The sequence below is a fragment of the Lacerta agilis genome, chromosome 15 (assembly GCF_009819535.1).
Source record: "Lacerta agilis isolate rLacAgi1 chromosome 15, rLacAgi1.pri, whole genome shotgun sequence".
Lineage (NCBI taxonomy): Eukaryota > Metazoa > Chordata > Lepidosauria > Squamata > Lacertidae > Lacerta > Lacerta agilis.
Window position 1 is genome coordinate 30,816,582 of NC_046326.1, and position 15,500 is coordinate 30,832,081.

Consider the following 15,500-nt stretch of genomic DNA (forward strand, 5'->3'; position numbering starts at 1 on the left):
GGAAAAAAGGTGGTGGCCAGAAGAGAATAAAAAATAAAAAAATAGAAGGAATACATTTGTCTGCACAGGTGAAACCGGAGTTGCGCAGAGACATTCCTCTGTGGCCATCAGAGCTGGAGGTTTCAAGGCCCCTGACACACAGCATTTCGATGGCATTTCGATACCGACAGCTGGACATTTTAAAATCGCACGCGGATGTTGCCTCGCAGTCAAGCATTGTGAGTGCACATTGACATAGCTGGTGCAATCAAGTTGCAGACGGTCCCCAAGGAGCCCCTGACCAGGCTGGGGAGGGAGGCAGAGCAGAGCGGGAGAAGCAGACCAGGGATGGAGGCGAGGCCTTATATGGTCAGAGCTGCTGCAAAGGCACAGAAGAGCCTCTCTGCATGGTTGGGGGGGGGGGATGCGAGGCAGGAGAGAGAACAAAGCCGGCAGCCCAGGGCACCAAGATTAAAAACGAAGATCCTAAGGTGAGCCTGCCGGATCAGGCCAATGGTCCATCAAGTCTCACAGTAGCCAGCCAGATGGCTCAATGGGATATCTGCAAGCAGGACCTAAACACTAAAAGCACTTTCACCCCTCCTGTGGATTCCAGCAACTGGCATTCAGAAGCGTTGCTGCTTCCGCCATCCTGTGCCTTGATGATTAAGAGCTACAGTAAATGGTTTCGAACAATGGCGTAGCATGGGTTGCCAGTGCCTGGGGCAAGGCAAATATTGTGCCCCCAACCCATGGTTCCTGCCAGGGTGAGGCAGGGACGATGTTAGTGGGGAGGGGTCTTCCCAGCAGGGAGAGGGAAGCTGGGTAGGGGACAGTGACAGTGGCTGCATATTTTATCATTATTATTTATTTCATGTTGGTTTTTTACACTGCTTGGTTGTTGTTGTTTTTGTGTTGTTTATTTTACTTTTGAAATTCTGAACCCGGGGCAATAGTTCCCTCAGCTCCCCACCCCCCTATGCTACACCACTGGTTCAGAACCCCAGTTGCACAGGAGATTAAGCCTCCTAGCTCCTAATGACTGACCAGGAAAGAAGACCTTGGGTTTGTAGTTGGTGGGTCATTGAAGATGTTGGCCCAGCCATGGAAAAGGCAAATTCCATGCTAGGGATAATTGGGAATGGAACGGAAATGAAGGCTGGCAGGCTCGGAACGCGGTTATACAAACCCACTACGTTTTTGGAGTGCTGTGTACCGTTCTGGTCGCCTCACCTCAAAAAGGAGTTGGGAAAGGTTCAGAAAAGGGCCACCCAAATGATGGAGCAACTTCCCTATGGGGAAAGGTTGCAGAGTTTGGGACTTTTAAGTTCAGAGAAAAGGTGAGTAAGAGCTGACATGGTGAAGGTTTATGGAGAAAGTGGATAGAGAAAAGGTTCCCCCCACTCCCTCTCTCATAACACCAGAGCTTATGAACATCCCATGACAGGCAAATGTTGGAAAGTTCAGGTCAGACAAAAGAAAGGCTGCCTTCATGCAGCGCGGTTAAACTGTGGAACTTGCTTCCTCAGGAAACGGTGATGGCCGCCAACCTCAACAGCTGTAAAAGAGGACTGGACGAGTTATTGGAGGAGAAGGCTATCAATATGGCGATCAGCCTTGATGGCTATGCTCTGACTCCAAATTCAGAGGCCGCAAAGATTCTGAATATTGGTTGCTGGAAATCGCAGGAGGGCAAAGTGCTCTTGAGTTCAAATACTGCTTGCAGGTTTCCCCACAGGCATCTGTTTGGCCACTGTGAGAACAGGATGCTGGACTCAATGGGCTATTGGTAAAGTTTGCATAAAAACACACATATTAGTGAAAACAACATACGGAAATGCATTACAGTACAGAAAATTGCTCTGCAAAAACATGTATATGACTAAAATGCTGGTGCATATTCTTGGTTGTTGTTGTTTTTTTTAACAAAATCAGAAATTGATGTGGAGGTGCAGAGAACTGAACTTTAGACAGGAAAAACGAAAACCTGAGAGAAATCATATGGAAAGGTTTGCATATCCTTAGCAGCAGCCCTGCGTAGGCATGAGAGACCAGGCTTGAAATTCCCACAAAGCTATAAAGCTCACTGAGTGGCTTGGGCCAGTCACTGCCTCTCAACCTGGCCTACCTCACAGGGTTGTTGTGATGATTAACTGAAGAGGCGAGAGAACCACGTCAAGTTCTTTGGGGGTGAAAGGATGGGATGTAAATGCCATCAACCAACCAACCAATATAAATAGTAAATAATTGCTTTCACCTATCCAATAATGGTTTGGCATTTTCCAGGGCTTGAATTATTTCAGGCTGGTGGTTGCAGACCAGTGTGTCCTCTTTATTTTCCTAATATTCTACTCTTTACAGGAGTGTTGGGGGGGGGGTTGTTTAGGGGATTCGAAATGTCACAGCTGAAAACTTTAATCTGACATAGAAGCATTGTTTGCACACAAAGCGCATGCTTGTTTTCTTTCATTCAGAGGGTCTGTATGTCTCTGTGTGCGTTGGGGATGTTCGCACTTGTCCGGATAAAAAAAAGGAGAATGCATTGCCATTGTGTTAGTTCATTGTGTCATTTACTGCCTTGTATCCTGTGTGTGTGTGTGTGTGTGTCCTTTTAAAGGGCAGGCAGAGAGAAGAGAAAAGAAACCGGGAGGAAAGTATCCTGCCTGCCCAGAGAAATCCGCACATGCTGTCTGTAGTGCTCTGCATGACGGCAAGGCAATGGTTGTTAGGCCCAGAGACGCAAACCTGCACCTCTTGGGCTCGTTGCTAGGCAACAGTGGAGGCTTCTGGGTAGCCGCTGTTCCTGATGAGATGCAGTTAAGAGATCTTCATATCATACCCTACAACACTTCTCCAATGAAAATAGTGACGTCCTATTCCATCATAATAATAATAATTTTATTATTTATACCCCCGCCCCTAATGTGACAGGCTTGCCTCAGCCACTCTGGGCTGCTTCCAACCTGTATTAAAACATAATGAAACATTAATTATTATTCTTTTTTAAAAAAACTTCCCTATATAGGGCTGCCTTCAGATGTCTTCTGAAAGTTGTCGAGTTACTTATCTCCTCGGCTCGGGGGTCGCATAATTCCATACCCTCCCAAAAAATTCTCTGGTGAAAATAGGGGTGTCCTAAGGAAAAGTGGAGGGACATTGCAGGATCAAATCAGAAACCTTAGACAGGTTCTGGGAATCTGGAACTGTCCCTGGAAAATAGGGACACTTGGAGGGACTGCATATTCCATGTAAGGGTGTCTGCACACAAATAGCAAACCTCTCTCTGTGTGAAGGCCCCCATGCAGTGCAGTTAAACTATGGAACTCACACCTGCAGGAGAAATAAGGCTACTGGTGGCTGCTAGCCGTGGTGGCTATGTGCTGCCTCTACAGTCGGAGGCAACTATGCTTCTGAATACCAGTTGCTGGAAATGCCAGAAAAGAGGAAGAGTGCTCTTGTGTTCGAATCCTGCTTGCTGCTTTCCCACAGGCATCTGGTTGGGCCCTGAGAGAACAGGATCTGGATTAAATGGGCCACTGGCCTGGTCCATCAGGAACTGTTGATTATTTTTATTCCTTGAACCAGGAAGCTTGCAAGAGACATTGGATTTCACCCCTTATTTCCCCAAATAAGCCATATTTAGAGGGGTGAGGGAATCTGCTCTGCTCCACATCTGCTTAAAGCCACGTTTTCCTTTGTGCCGGTGGAGGCCCTCTGCACATGCTCAGGGGCCCACTGTTGAAGGAGTGCCTCTTCAAATCTGCAGGCCCCTGGGGGGGGGGCTCACCAGGAGAGTCTTTGCCCCCAAATCACACTTGTCTCCAGATGCTCATCTCGGGACACACTTCCCGGCTTCCGAAAGCCGCCTCTTAATTTCAGAAGTCCAGATGGTGGACTTAGCTGGGGCGTTTTGACCTGGCGGGCCTTAATACAGGATGTGACTGACGGCCTGGGCTTGACCCAGCTGCAGTTACATAAAGCCCCACATGCATGCAGCAGGCGCAGGAAAATATGTGTGAACTCTCTCCTCCTCCTCCCCCCCCTCCCCAAATCCTTCTGCCACAAGGCAGGAGGGGGGGAGGCTCTCCCTCCCTCCCCCCAATTTATTCCAGCCTTAGCAACAGACTGGTGATTTGGCAGCCAGCTGCTAGCTCCCTCTCCCTCATTGGCTGCCGAGATTGCGCAGGGATTGGCCACAAGCGATGTGTGTGAGTGTGCTTGCACACTGGGAATTGTGTGTCAGGCCCAGAACAAAGGGCGTGGCAGGCTGGGAGGCTGCTGTAATTGCGGTCCTCCTCCCAATGCAGATTTCCGAGGGATCAGGCCGGACTCAGGAGTCCACTGCACCAGAGATGTGGTGCAGAACAGGATGTGTCCCCCTGGGGGCTGAGGGCAGGCAAACCATCAGAAAAGGCTTGGCCGTGATGCTGTCTGTGCTCTCTCGCTCTCCAGCACTTCACAGATGGAAACAGGAATATTCCTCTGTGCTGGTAACAGCTGCAGGCTCTTTTCTGAAAGGCCAGATGATGTCCTTGCTTGCCCAGCAAAGCTCCTGCGCTGGACCAGTTTTTAAAGGACAAGTGTACTTTGCACACTTGGGCAAGGAGGAAGGAAGGAAGGAAGGAAGGAAGGAAGGAAGGAAGGAAGGAAGGAAGGAAGGAAGGAAGGAAGGAAGGAAGGAAGGGTGTCTGGGCTGCATCTGTCCCTTTGACAGCACCCAGACAGGCTAGTGAAGCTCTTCCAGGACAGGGCCATAAACTGCATCACCTACCAATTGTAGAATTGATGGGCTGGAAGGGACTCCAAGGGTCATCTAGTCCAACCCCCTGCAATGCAGGAATCACAGCTAAATAATCCCTGACAGATGGCCATCCAATTGCCACTTTAAAATCCTCCAGTGAAGGACATTCTGCTACCTTCTGAGGGAGTGCTTTCCATGGTCAGACAGCTTTACTTACCCTCAAAGTTCTTCCTGTGCATCAATTTGCTCTTCAGGCACAGGTATATCAGCCAGTTTAAAAGTCTGAGATTTTTTTTTTTAAATAATATTTTATTGAAATGAATCAAACAAACCAATAAAGGTAAAATGTGAAGGTAAAGGACCCCTGGATGGTTAAGTCCAGTCAAACTTGACTATGGGGTGCAGCATTTCAGGCCAAGGGAGCCGGCATTTGTCCACAGACAGCTTTCCGGGTCATGTGGCCAGCATGACTAAACTGCTTCTGGTGCAACAGGACACCGTGATGGAAGCCAGAGCGCACGGAAACGCCATTTACCTTCCCACCACAGCAATACCTATTTATCTACTTGCACTGGTGTGCTTTTGAACTGCTAGGTTGGCAGGAGCTGGGACAGAGCAATGGGAACTCTCCCCCTCACGGGGATTCGAACCGCCGACCTTCTGATCTGCAAGCCCAAGAGGCTCGGTGGTTTAGACCACAGCGCCACCCGCTCCCTTTTTAAACAGATCAATACAATAAAAACAATACAAGTACCCAAAAAGCAGCGCAGTGTTTGCAGAAGAGACTTAATATTAGGCATGCCTTTCTTTATGGCATCTATAACCCACCTTTCCCCCCAAAGAGCTCATGGTGGAGCACATGACTCTCCTCCTCTCTTCCCCACCCGACAACAACCCTGTGAGGTAGGCATGGTTGAGCAGGAGTGAGTGTCCCAAGGTCGCCCAATGAGCTTCGTGGCTGAGTGGGGATTCAAACCCTGGTCTCTCCCAGGTCCTGGTCTGACACTCTGACCACTACACCACACTCAAGTCCATTAAAAAAGCCTGATTTCACATTGTACTGTGGGGAATGATTTCTGTGTGTCTGCATTTGTTGTAGATAAGATAAAATCCCACCAAAAAGCGTACAATTTATCAGGGTCCTCCAAGCCTCTGGCATTATATAATTTATTAGTGTCCTCCCCACAACAACTTCTTCTTCTTCTCCTTCTTAATTGAATTTATATATCACCCTATACCCCGATGAAACCTTGCAGCTGATCGTCCCATGTATTTAGCAAACAAAAGTGTGGTGAAATTGGAATGGGATGTTTTGAGTGCTTTAACCATTGCTTGATAAACCATTATACAGAATTTGAATACCTGTGGGCAGAGAAGGTGTCTCTTTTTCCACAGCTAAAACATTGGCACCACCAATTGTAACCCAAGCTCATTAGACATAACAAATTCCAATTTACGGCCTGGTGCAGGCAGCAAGAAAGAGGATGGGGAGTTTGTCAAGTACCTTTGCCAGCTGATCAGCCCGTGACACCTGGCTGGTTAGTTTTTAATCCTCTAGGCCAGTTGCCAAATGGGAGGGTGGGGAAGCACTTTCCTTCCCCATCTGATTTCCTCGTGTCTGTTATTTTATTTTTAATAGTTGACATGTGTGCGCTTTCAACGCTTTGCTGATTCGATAGCTCAGTTGGTTAAGAGTGTGGTGTTGATGACACCAAGGTTGCAGGTTCGATCCCCATATGGGACAGCCGCATATTCCTGCATTGGACTAGATGATCCTCAGGCTGCCTTCCAACTTTATAATTCTATGATTTGTCCAGACCCCACTTGCCTGCCTTCTTACTTAAAACCAGTCAGGAATTGGCTCTGCCTGTCATTATCTCCTGCACCCCCTACTGGTGGCCTCCCTGCTTTTCACCCTATTAATCTCAATGGATGGAGGTGGCAAGATTTCTGCGGTGGGGTGGGGTGTAGCAAGCATGTATTCTTAATGCTATCAAAGAAAACAGACGACAAAGGGATGTCAGAGGTCAGGGCCACAGCGGGAGCCCCACTTCATGGCACCAACATCATGGGGATTGGTTGCAGATGCTCAAGGGTGAGGAACGGCACTCTGTACATACTCAGAGGTCTCTTACTACACCTGGTTCTTTAATGAAGAAAATGAATCCTGCTGGATCAGGTCAATTCGCCATCTAGCCCAGCATCCTGTTCTCACATCAGCCAGCCAGATGCCCCAAAGGGTAACCCACAAACAAGGTGTGGGGTCTCCCCACTTCTTATTCCCAGCAGCTGCCTCCGACAGTGGAGGTTAAGTCCTTAGGAAAGGAATGTCAACATCATAATGCTGACATACGAATCTTATGGTGTGACCTTATTTGGAATACTGTGTGCAGTGTTCTGGTCGCCTCCCCTCAAAAAAGGATATTACTGTAGAGTTGGAACAGGTTTGGAAATGGGCAACCGAAATGTTCAAGGGGGTGGAGCAACTCCCCCATGAGGGATGTCTGCAGCGTTTGAGATGTTTTAGCCTGGAGAAAAGTTGAGCAAGAGGTGTCATGATAGAATTTTATAAAATTAGGCATGGCAGGGAGAAAATGGATAGAGAAAAGTTTCTCTCTCTCTCTCTCTCTCATAACATGGAAACTCATGAGCATCCCTGAATGCTGGAAGATTCAGGGCAGATAAAATAAAGTCCTTCTTCATGAGCAAGAGGTGTCATGATAGAATTTTTATAAAATTAGGCATGGCAGGGAGAAAATGGATAGAGAAAAGTTTCTCTCTCTCTGTCTCTCTCATAACATGGAAACTCATGAGCATCCCTGAATGCTGGAAGATTCAGGGCAGATAAAATAAAGTCCTTCTTCATGCAGTGCATGGTTAAAACTTTGGAACTTCCTCCCACGAAGTTGGATGGCTTTAAAAGAGGACCAGACAAATTCACGGAGGAGACGGCTGTCAGTGGCTACTAGCCACAACGCCTTTGTTCTGCCTCCAAGGTCAGCGACACACAGTCATGCTTCTGAAGACCGGTTCCTAGAAACCACAGGAGGGGAGGGCTGCTCTTATGCTCAAGACCAGGTCCCGCTTGTGGAAGATGGGGCTGATCTGAAAACTGCACTGCCTTGCAGAATATCTTTGGGTGAAGGAAAGGCACAAATCCGAATTCCTAAGAGGGTTGGACGGAGTTTCCAGCAACTCCTGCAGCCAAGCTGCCAAACGGACGCATTGCTTTCCTTTGTACCAGAGATCAGCGAGGCCGGGGGGGGGGTGTCTTGTTTTCTGGGCAGCTCCGGACCTACATACACACCGCTGCCCAGGCTTGCACCCGAGGAGGTAACTTCTGTACTGCTAATGCAGTAGATCAGTTACGCACCTCTCTCTCTCTGCAGGACAGAGATGCGCTCGAGTGTGCAATACCTGTAGCAGCCTGTAGGTGGCAGCGCCGCCGAGCGGACGCCAGGCGGGGATTGGAAGCTGATGCTGCAGCAGCAGCAGCCGGCAGCTCCCTTGCCGTGCAGGAGAGGTGAAGGGGGCGAAGTGCGCCTGCGCAGCTGGGAGGGTGTGGGATTTCTGCATTGCAGCGAGGTCCGTTTTGCAAGAAACTGGGGGTCGGGGGTTGGAGGGACCCCATGTAAAGTGAGGCACGGAAAGGGAGCTGGCAGCAAGCCTCAGATCCCAAGACAAGCACACCCATCTTCCCATGGTGATATCATTAATTAAATTTGTTTTTTTGGCGGTCCTGTCTGTAACAAGAGGCAGAAACCCAACAGGTGTAGCTTTCCTCTCCATGCGATTCCGAGCTCTCTGTGTGTGATGACATGGAAAGCGCTTCTGCAAATAATCTTTCTCTCCCTCTCCCTTTCTATCCCTCCCAACAGCACTGTCAGCATGTGACAGTGACTGGCCAAAGATCAAGAAGTCAATTTTCATGGTTAAGTGGGGATTTGAACCCAGCTCTCTCTCTCTCTGGTGAGTCTGGTGCAAGTTCTACACCTTATTAGCCTATTCAGGTGGTGGTGGGTGGGAGGGAGCAAGAGATTCATAAGATGGTCAAATGCTGACAGAAGTCCCCAACGGCATGTAACACCTGCGCTCACAGACCTGGAGTCATATAACGCTTGTTCCATGTTTGTAAGAAATCAAAACTTCTAGTCTGATGGCAACCACACCTTGGAACTCCCTGCCTATTGAAATCAGCCAGGCGCCTTCACTCTGTTCAGCACCTGCTAAAAACATTTTTCTTTAGGGCAAGCTGCTGACCCAGACATGTAGAATGTTGGCATGTGTTTAAATCTGGTTTTTAGCTTATCGTTGACTGTCTTTTGGAAATTTTAAGTAATTCCTTTTAGCAGTTTATGATGTTTGTAAACCGAATTTGAAGTTTTTCCTTACAATCAGGTGGTTTATAAAGTTTATATACTGCATTCTCAACAGCTGCCCAGCAAAGGAGATCCCACCTTTAGGAACTGCTTCTAGCACTGCCCTCTAATTCATTTCCAGCATGACAGCCTTCCTGGTGTTTAAAGACAGCCATCGTGTCATTCCTTAAATCTTTGCTTCTCCAGAGTGAGTGTAGTCAGTTCTTTCAACTGACCTCATTGGACTTGTTATCATAAACCATAGAACTCTTTGGAAGAGATCTCAAGAATCATCTAGTCCAACCCACTGCAATGCAGGAATCTCAACTAGATCTTTCATGACAGGTGGCCATCCAACCTCTGCTTTAAAACTTCCAATGAAGGAGAGTCCACCACCTTCCAAGGGAGCTCATTCCACTGTCAAACGGCTCTTGCCATCAGTAAGTTCGTCCTGATGTTTAGTCAGAATCTCCTTTCTTGTAACTTTATGTCATTGGTTCGAGTCCTACCCTCCAGAGCAGAGGAAATCAAGAGAAAACAAAGCACTTTCCCAGACTTCTGCCCATCCCAGTTATCTTCCAACAGCGGTAAGCTGGTACCCATTAGGACTCGTAGGATGGAAGACCAGAAGTATGAGAGCCAACAACAGGCTCCCTGATGGGTTGTAAGAAGACAGGGCAGGCAGGGGCTGGCTGAGGGCGGATTGAGACTGGTGGCGTAGGGCCCCCTTTTCCTTAATGGCTCAGCCTCCACCCGTCCACTTTCTCAACACCCTTCCTAAAACATGGTGCCAACAACTGGACACAGTACTACAATTGCAGCCCGACTGGTGCAGAATTGGCCAGAATTATGACTTTTCATGATCCGGACACTTGGTTTAATGAGGACCATTGGTTGACTTTAACTCGGTTATTGCGAAGCCCATCCAGATGTTGTTGGACTCTGGCTCCCATCATTCATAGCGAGTGCGGCCCCTGGGAATGCACAATGGGAGTTGTGATCCTCAATCTTTACCAGTGCTTCTGCACATATAAACTCCAGCAGGGCATATGATGCTGGAAGATATACATGTTTCCAGAAATACAGGCACATCCCATAAGAGTTACCAGGGGTGTGTGGGGAGAGAAGGCGCCTGTGCTGTTAATTCAAGCTTTTGAATGGGTTGTGACTAACATATGCAGCTGCACCCTGGCATTTCACTTAGCCCGTGCTGCAGAAATGGTGACTCACCATTTTTAAAAAGTATCTCTGTGCAGCAGCAATCATAAGACTGTAAGACAATCCTGGCTGCTGGATCAGACCAGGAGCCAGAACTGCGCCTTGACTCACTGGCTCTGCAAAGGAGACAACTGGGAGTGGCAAGTTTACACTTCACAGCCCCAGAATGGAAAACTAAAAACGGGAATCCATGGCCCTTGGGTGCCCTCTCAAGAGGTTTCCCCAGAGACATTCCTCATTAAAGCTCAGATCTAATAGAGAACAGGGGCAGGAAATCTGTAGACTCTAATTTCAATCAGCCTCCAGCTTGCACAGGCAAGGCTGAAGGCAGACCGCCCCTCTGAAACCTGCTCTAGTTTTGGTGCACATCAAGCCTGTGCATAGACCCACAAAACCTTTAAGGGAGGGGTGGGGATCTGTGGCCCTCCAGATGTTGTTGAATTGCAACTCCCACAATCCCCAAGCACTGGCATTAAGAGCCCAACCACATCTACAGAGAGCCATCGTGTGAGAAGCGAGCCAGCAGTAAATCACACTGTGCAAATTGGAGTGAAGTCTTTAATAGCAAAAACATGATCAACACAGGAGTGTCAGGCCTAATGAGCCCAGCAACTTAGTTCCACTAGGTCTTGCCTCTATGAAGCATTTGCTGAGACTGAAGGTCCCCGCCTCCCCATAGCTGCCTAAGTCTCCTCCTCTCCAAAAAATGTTCCAAGCAATTGGAGACTGCATCTATGCATCACTAATATCTCATCAGCCCTTTTCATGCCTCTTCTGATCCTGGGAGACAAAGGGAAGGGGAGCTTGTTGTTGAGTAGGGCAATAAACCCGTGACTCTTCCCCTACCTGACTCCTCTCTGCCTCTTGGCCTCCCTCCTCCCCTGCTTCAGCTTCTGCCTCTGATTCTGGACTTCTCTCTGCCACAGACTCTCCCTGCTCACTAAGCCCTGTTGCCTCTTCAGCTTCTGACATCTCCTCTTCCCAGTCTTCTCCCTCTGACCACTCATTTTTGTCCCACCACCGCTCCCTGGGCTCTGAGCCTTCTTCCCTTGGGGTTCCCTAGCTGGTTCCTCCCACCATTCCTCTCCACCCAACCAGTCCATGACGCATAGGTCCCGTTTCTCCTCTAAGGCAATGCCATCAACACCCTTGAATTAAACACCAGCTGCATTATCAACTAACCTAACCTAGTCCAGCACGGATTTCCCAATTTAAATGGCTGCGCCGACGTGATGGGAGATGCAGCGGCGGCAGAATTTATACCGCCTGCCAGATCTTCTCCAAGCAAGCGTCTGCTCAGGTGGCAAGATAAATGTTAGGAGCAAGCCACACATTTGTTTAACCCCAATCAGCCTACATAACGTTCGGGCAAGGCTTGGTATTTAAACTACTCTTGCATATATGGTGTCCACTACAATCAATACCCTTTATATTCGACTGTCCACTGAATGGACAAGCTACCGCCAATGAACAGCCCAGGGCTGAGGAGGTCAGCATGCAGCATGTGTTTTGTGGTGGCATTTAGCCACCTGTGTCCTGAACCTTTGCTCCCTTCTCCATCTTAACTGGCATGCAGAGTTTCCTGGGTTCAATCCTCAGCAGCTCCAGGTAGGGCTAGGAGGGACTCCCTGCCAGAAATCCTGGAGAGCAGCTGCCAGCCAGTGTGCCAGATAATTCCAGGTGGGCCAGTGCTCTGACTCAGTTCAGTATAAGGTAGCATCCTATTTGAAAGCCAGTGTGGTGCAACAGGTAGGTTGTTGGACTGGGATCTGCAAGGCCAGGGTTCAAATACCCACTTGGTAATCAATCAATCAATCAATAATATTTATATGTTGCCCATCTGACTGGATTGCCTCAGCCACTCTGGGTGGCTCCCAACAAAATATTAAAAACATCAACCATTAGAAACTTCCCTTAACGGGGCTGCCTTCAGATGGGGAGTGGGAGAACCATATGCCTTGAGCTCCTTAAGAGAAAAAGGTGGGATATAAATGCAATAAACAGTAATATATTTAAGATGAAGCTTTCACTCCATAGCTGGTGAACATGGATACAGTCGTACCTTGGTTGCCGAATGCCTTGGAACTCATATGTTTCGGCTCCCGAAAGATCGAAAACCGGAATTGAGTGTTCTGGTTTCCAAACGATTTTCGGAAGCCGAATGTCCGGCGCGGCTTCCGATTGGCCGCAGGACGCTCCTTGGTTTTCGAACAGTTCTGGAAGTCGAACGGACTCCCGGAACGCATTCCGTTCAAGAACCAAGGTACGACTGAATTCTAATTCAGGCTAAGACGCCAAAGCACCTTGGTAGGCTTTCAAGGAGAACAGGTTGCACCACCACACGTCAGAGGTACTTTAGGAACAGAATACTGCCAGACTGGGTTCCATAATCACAAAGAACGTATTAAGAATGGTGGAACTCCTACCCGCTACCATTTCACTACAATGGAACCCAGGGGTCCTTCATACAGATTTCCAAGGCTGGGCTGCAGCTTACGAGATCCTACATACAGAGAGTATTCTGCACTTGACAGGATCTCGCTGCAGCCAGGCAGATTCCCAGACACACGCACATTCACAGCTGCCAAGAATAAAGCAGATTCCAACACAAAGACCATAAGTGAAATGGCGCTGACATCAGATCTGTAAGTTTATTTTGCTCAATGTACGACGGCTACATAATGACTCACATTCATGATATTCCATCACTGAGGAAAACTGCTAAGAATGGTCCGTGTGTGAAATAATTCCTTACAGAAACACGGAGTTGGAAAAATAATCACTGATTAGACCTTAAAAAGAGTTCACTGCATAACATGACAGAAAAGCACAAACAAAGGCTCATTCAAAGAACATAGTCATTTTTCCCCTACACTGTAATAGTTATAATTTCACCATGACGAACACCAGACATTAAGATTAAGCTAACACTGGTGTTTTCTTTTGCTTTCCTTTTTTTAAAAAAAATCATATATAATTGCATGTCACTATAGCAACATCCATAACAGATCAGTTTCGTTACGATCACTATTTGGTAGAGCAAACTTTTACCCCCAAAAAAGGAAGGGGGGAAAAAATAGGAGGGGGAAAAATAAATTAAAAAAAAAACTTTTAAAAATTGTTGAAGACTATTTGTCATAGGAATACATAACATCTACAGTATAAGTTAATAAATTTCAAGCTACTTTATAGAAATACAACACCAGCATGCACAATATTGTATCAATAGAATAATGGCGCAGTTATTCATTTCACTGGAGAGACAGTTATCATATAGGCAAGTGCATTTCCTTAACAAAACAAAACAAAACAAATCGAAAGGAACCATTCAAGCTGCTCACATGTCCCCACCCCACCCGCGACTCCGTAGGTTTTAGCCCTCTTGTGCGATCCTTTTTTCCCCCTGCATAAAGTTTTCCTAAAGCAGCCCGAGCGAAAATTTAAAAAATAAAAATCGTCATTATCATCAAGAAAAGGTTTTGTAATTCCAGTAAATCACTTCCAATTCAAAGCCAGGGAGACACACTGCTCACACTACATGATTGCAAACCAAACAGAAGCCTTTACACGGCCTCCAAAGTAGTCTTGCGACATTTCCTAAAAGGTTCCTGTCCGTTCACCCAGGTTGCAAGCCTCTCCCTCCTCTACTTCGATCCCACAGAACACAAGGTAAGCCATGGGATTTTGGTGTGGCTCTTTCCCCGAGGTGGCTCAAAAGAATATTGGTAAGAATAATATTAATGGAAAAGTCACCGAGTGCAAACTCTCACGATGCAACGAAAGTGTTTTTTAATGCAGCTGCATTACATACTTTAATGCTGGACTTGCTAGCGTTTTGCCTGTTGTCGATTCGCTTTTAAACCCAGACAGCCTTTGGGACTCGCAGGCCACCAAAGCAGCTCAACCCCACTGCCCAAAGCATCAAACAACGTGAGCACAAAAAAACCACACACCACTGTGTCAAATGAAGTGATTCATCTCCACAAGGGGAAGACAAATGGTGTTGCACAGGGGGAGGCCCCATTAGAGGTCACTCCTCCTATGCAGCTCCTGGTGAACAAAAGCAGGCAACCGGAGAAGGAAAACCATTTCTCTCTCTCTCTCTCTCTCTCTTTTTTTTTAAAAGGGGCGGGTGGGTAGAAAAATGACAGAAAATGACTTGATTAGCTACCATAATTTTCTCTTTTTTTTCCTTCAAGGAATCAAGACCTGTATGTGAACGGATTCTCTACAAGTTCTAGAGTGCCTAAGGTTGGGGGGGGGGGTTGGGGGGGTTTAAAAAACAAACAAACACTGGCAAGCAAGCTCTCACCTTTATGAAATTACTACAATTCTGCATCATTTCACTTCGTACCACAGGCTTCCCACAGATCAGAGACCTGGCTTTAGTAAATGGGAAGCCAGAGATCTGCCACAATCTTCTGGCACAAAGGGGGGGGGGAATCAGGTTATAATCACTACGGCAGCATGATTCCTGAAGAAGGGGGCCATGACACCTTCACCTTCTTCCTTTTTTTGAAAGCATGGTCTTGGAATATACCAAGCACAGTATGAGACATAACAGACCTGAATTATTCGAATTGCATTACAGTTCAGCAGCTCCTCCTTTGACCAATTATATGATGAACGCTTCTTGCTGGGGGCAGCCTCTTGGGACTTTATATATACTGTAGCTGCTTACGAAGCACCCAACAGAATGGCCAACAGAAACAGATGGATTTTCTTCAGGTGGCCTTTGGGCAACTGGGGAAACCGAGTCGGGTGGGTGAAGCCCATCTGCAGGTGTTAAGGTTGCAAGGGAGATGGCAAGCCAGAAAGAGCAAGCAAATCAGGTTTACACTCAATGGCTCGGTGTCAAAAAATATGGCTGTCATGTAGAAAACACTGTTAAAACTGCAATTTAGCGTTAATACTGAAAGCTGCCTCAAGCACCCTGACTAGATTGGGCTCTTGCAGTTTTGGAGCCTAGGACTTTCCTCCCGCCTTGAAATTATGCTGTAATGAGCGTTCCAAAAGTTTGGGGCAGTTATCAGAGAGGAGACACACAGAGATGCACCTCGACAACAGAAAAGGCGGGGGACATTTTAACTCGGGAGACAGACGGATGGGAAACCTTACTGGAACCACAGAACCGCTTCAAACTCAAACGAACACACACAGACACACACAAAATTAAACCCCAACGAAAGAGAGGGCCATTCCAT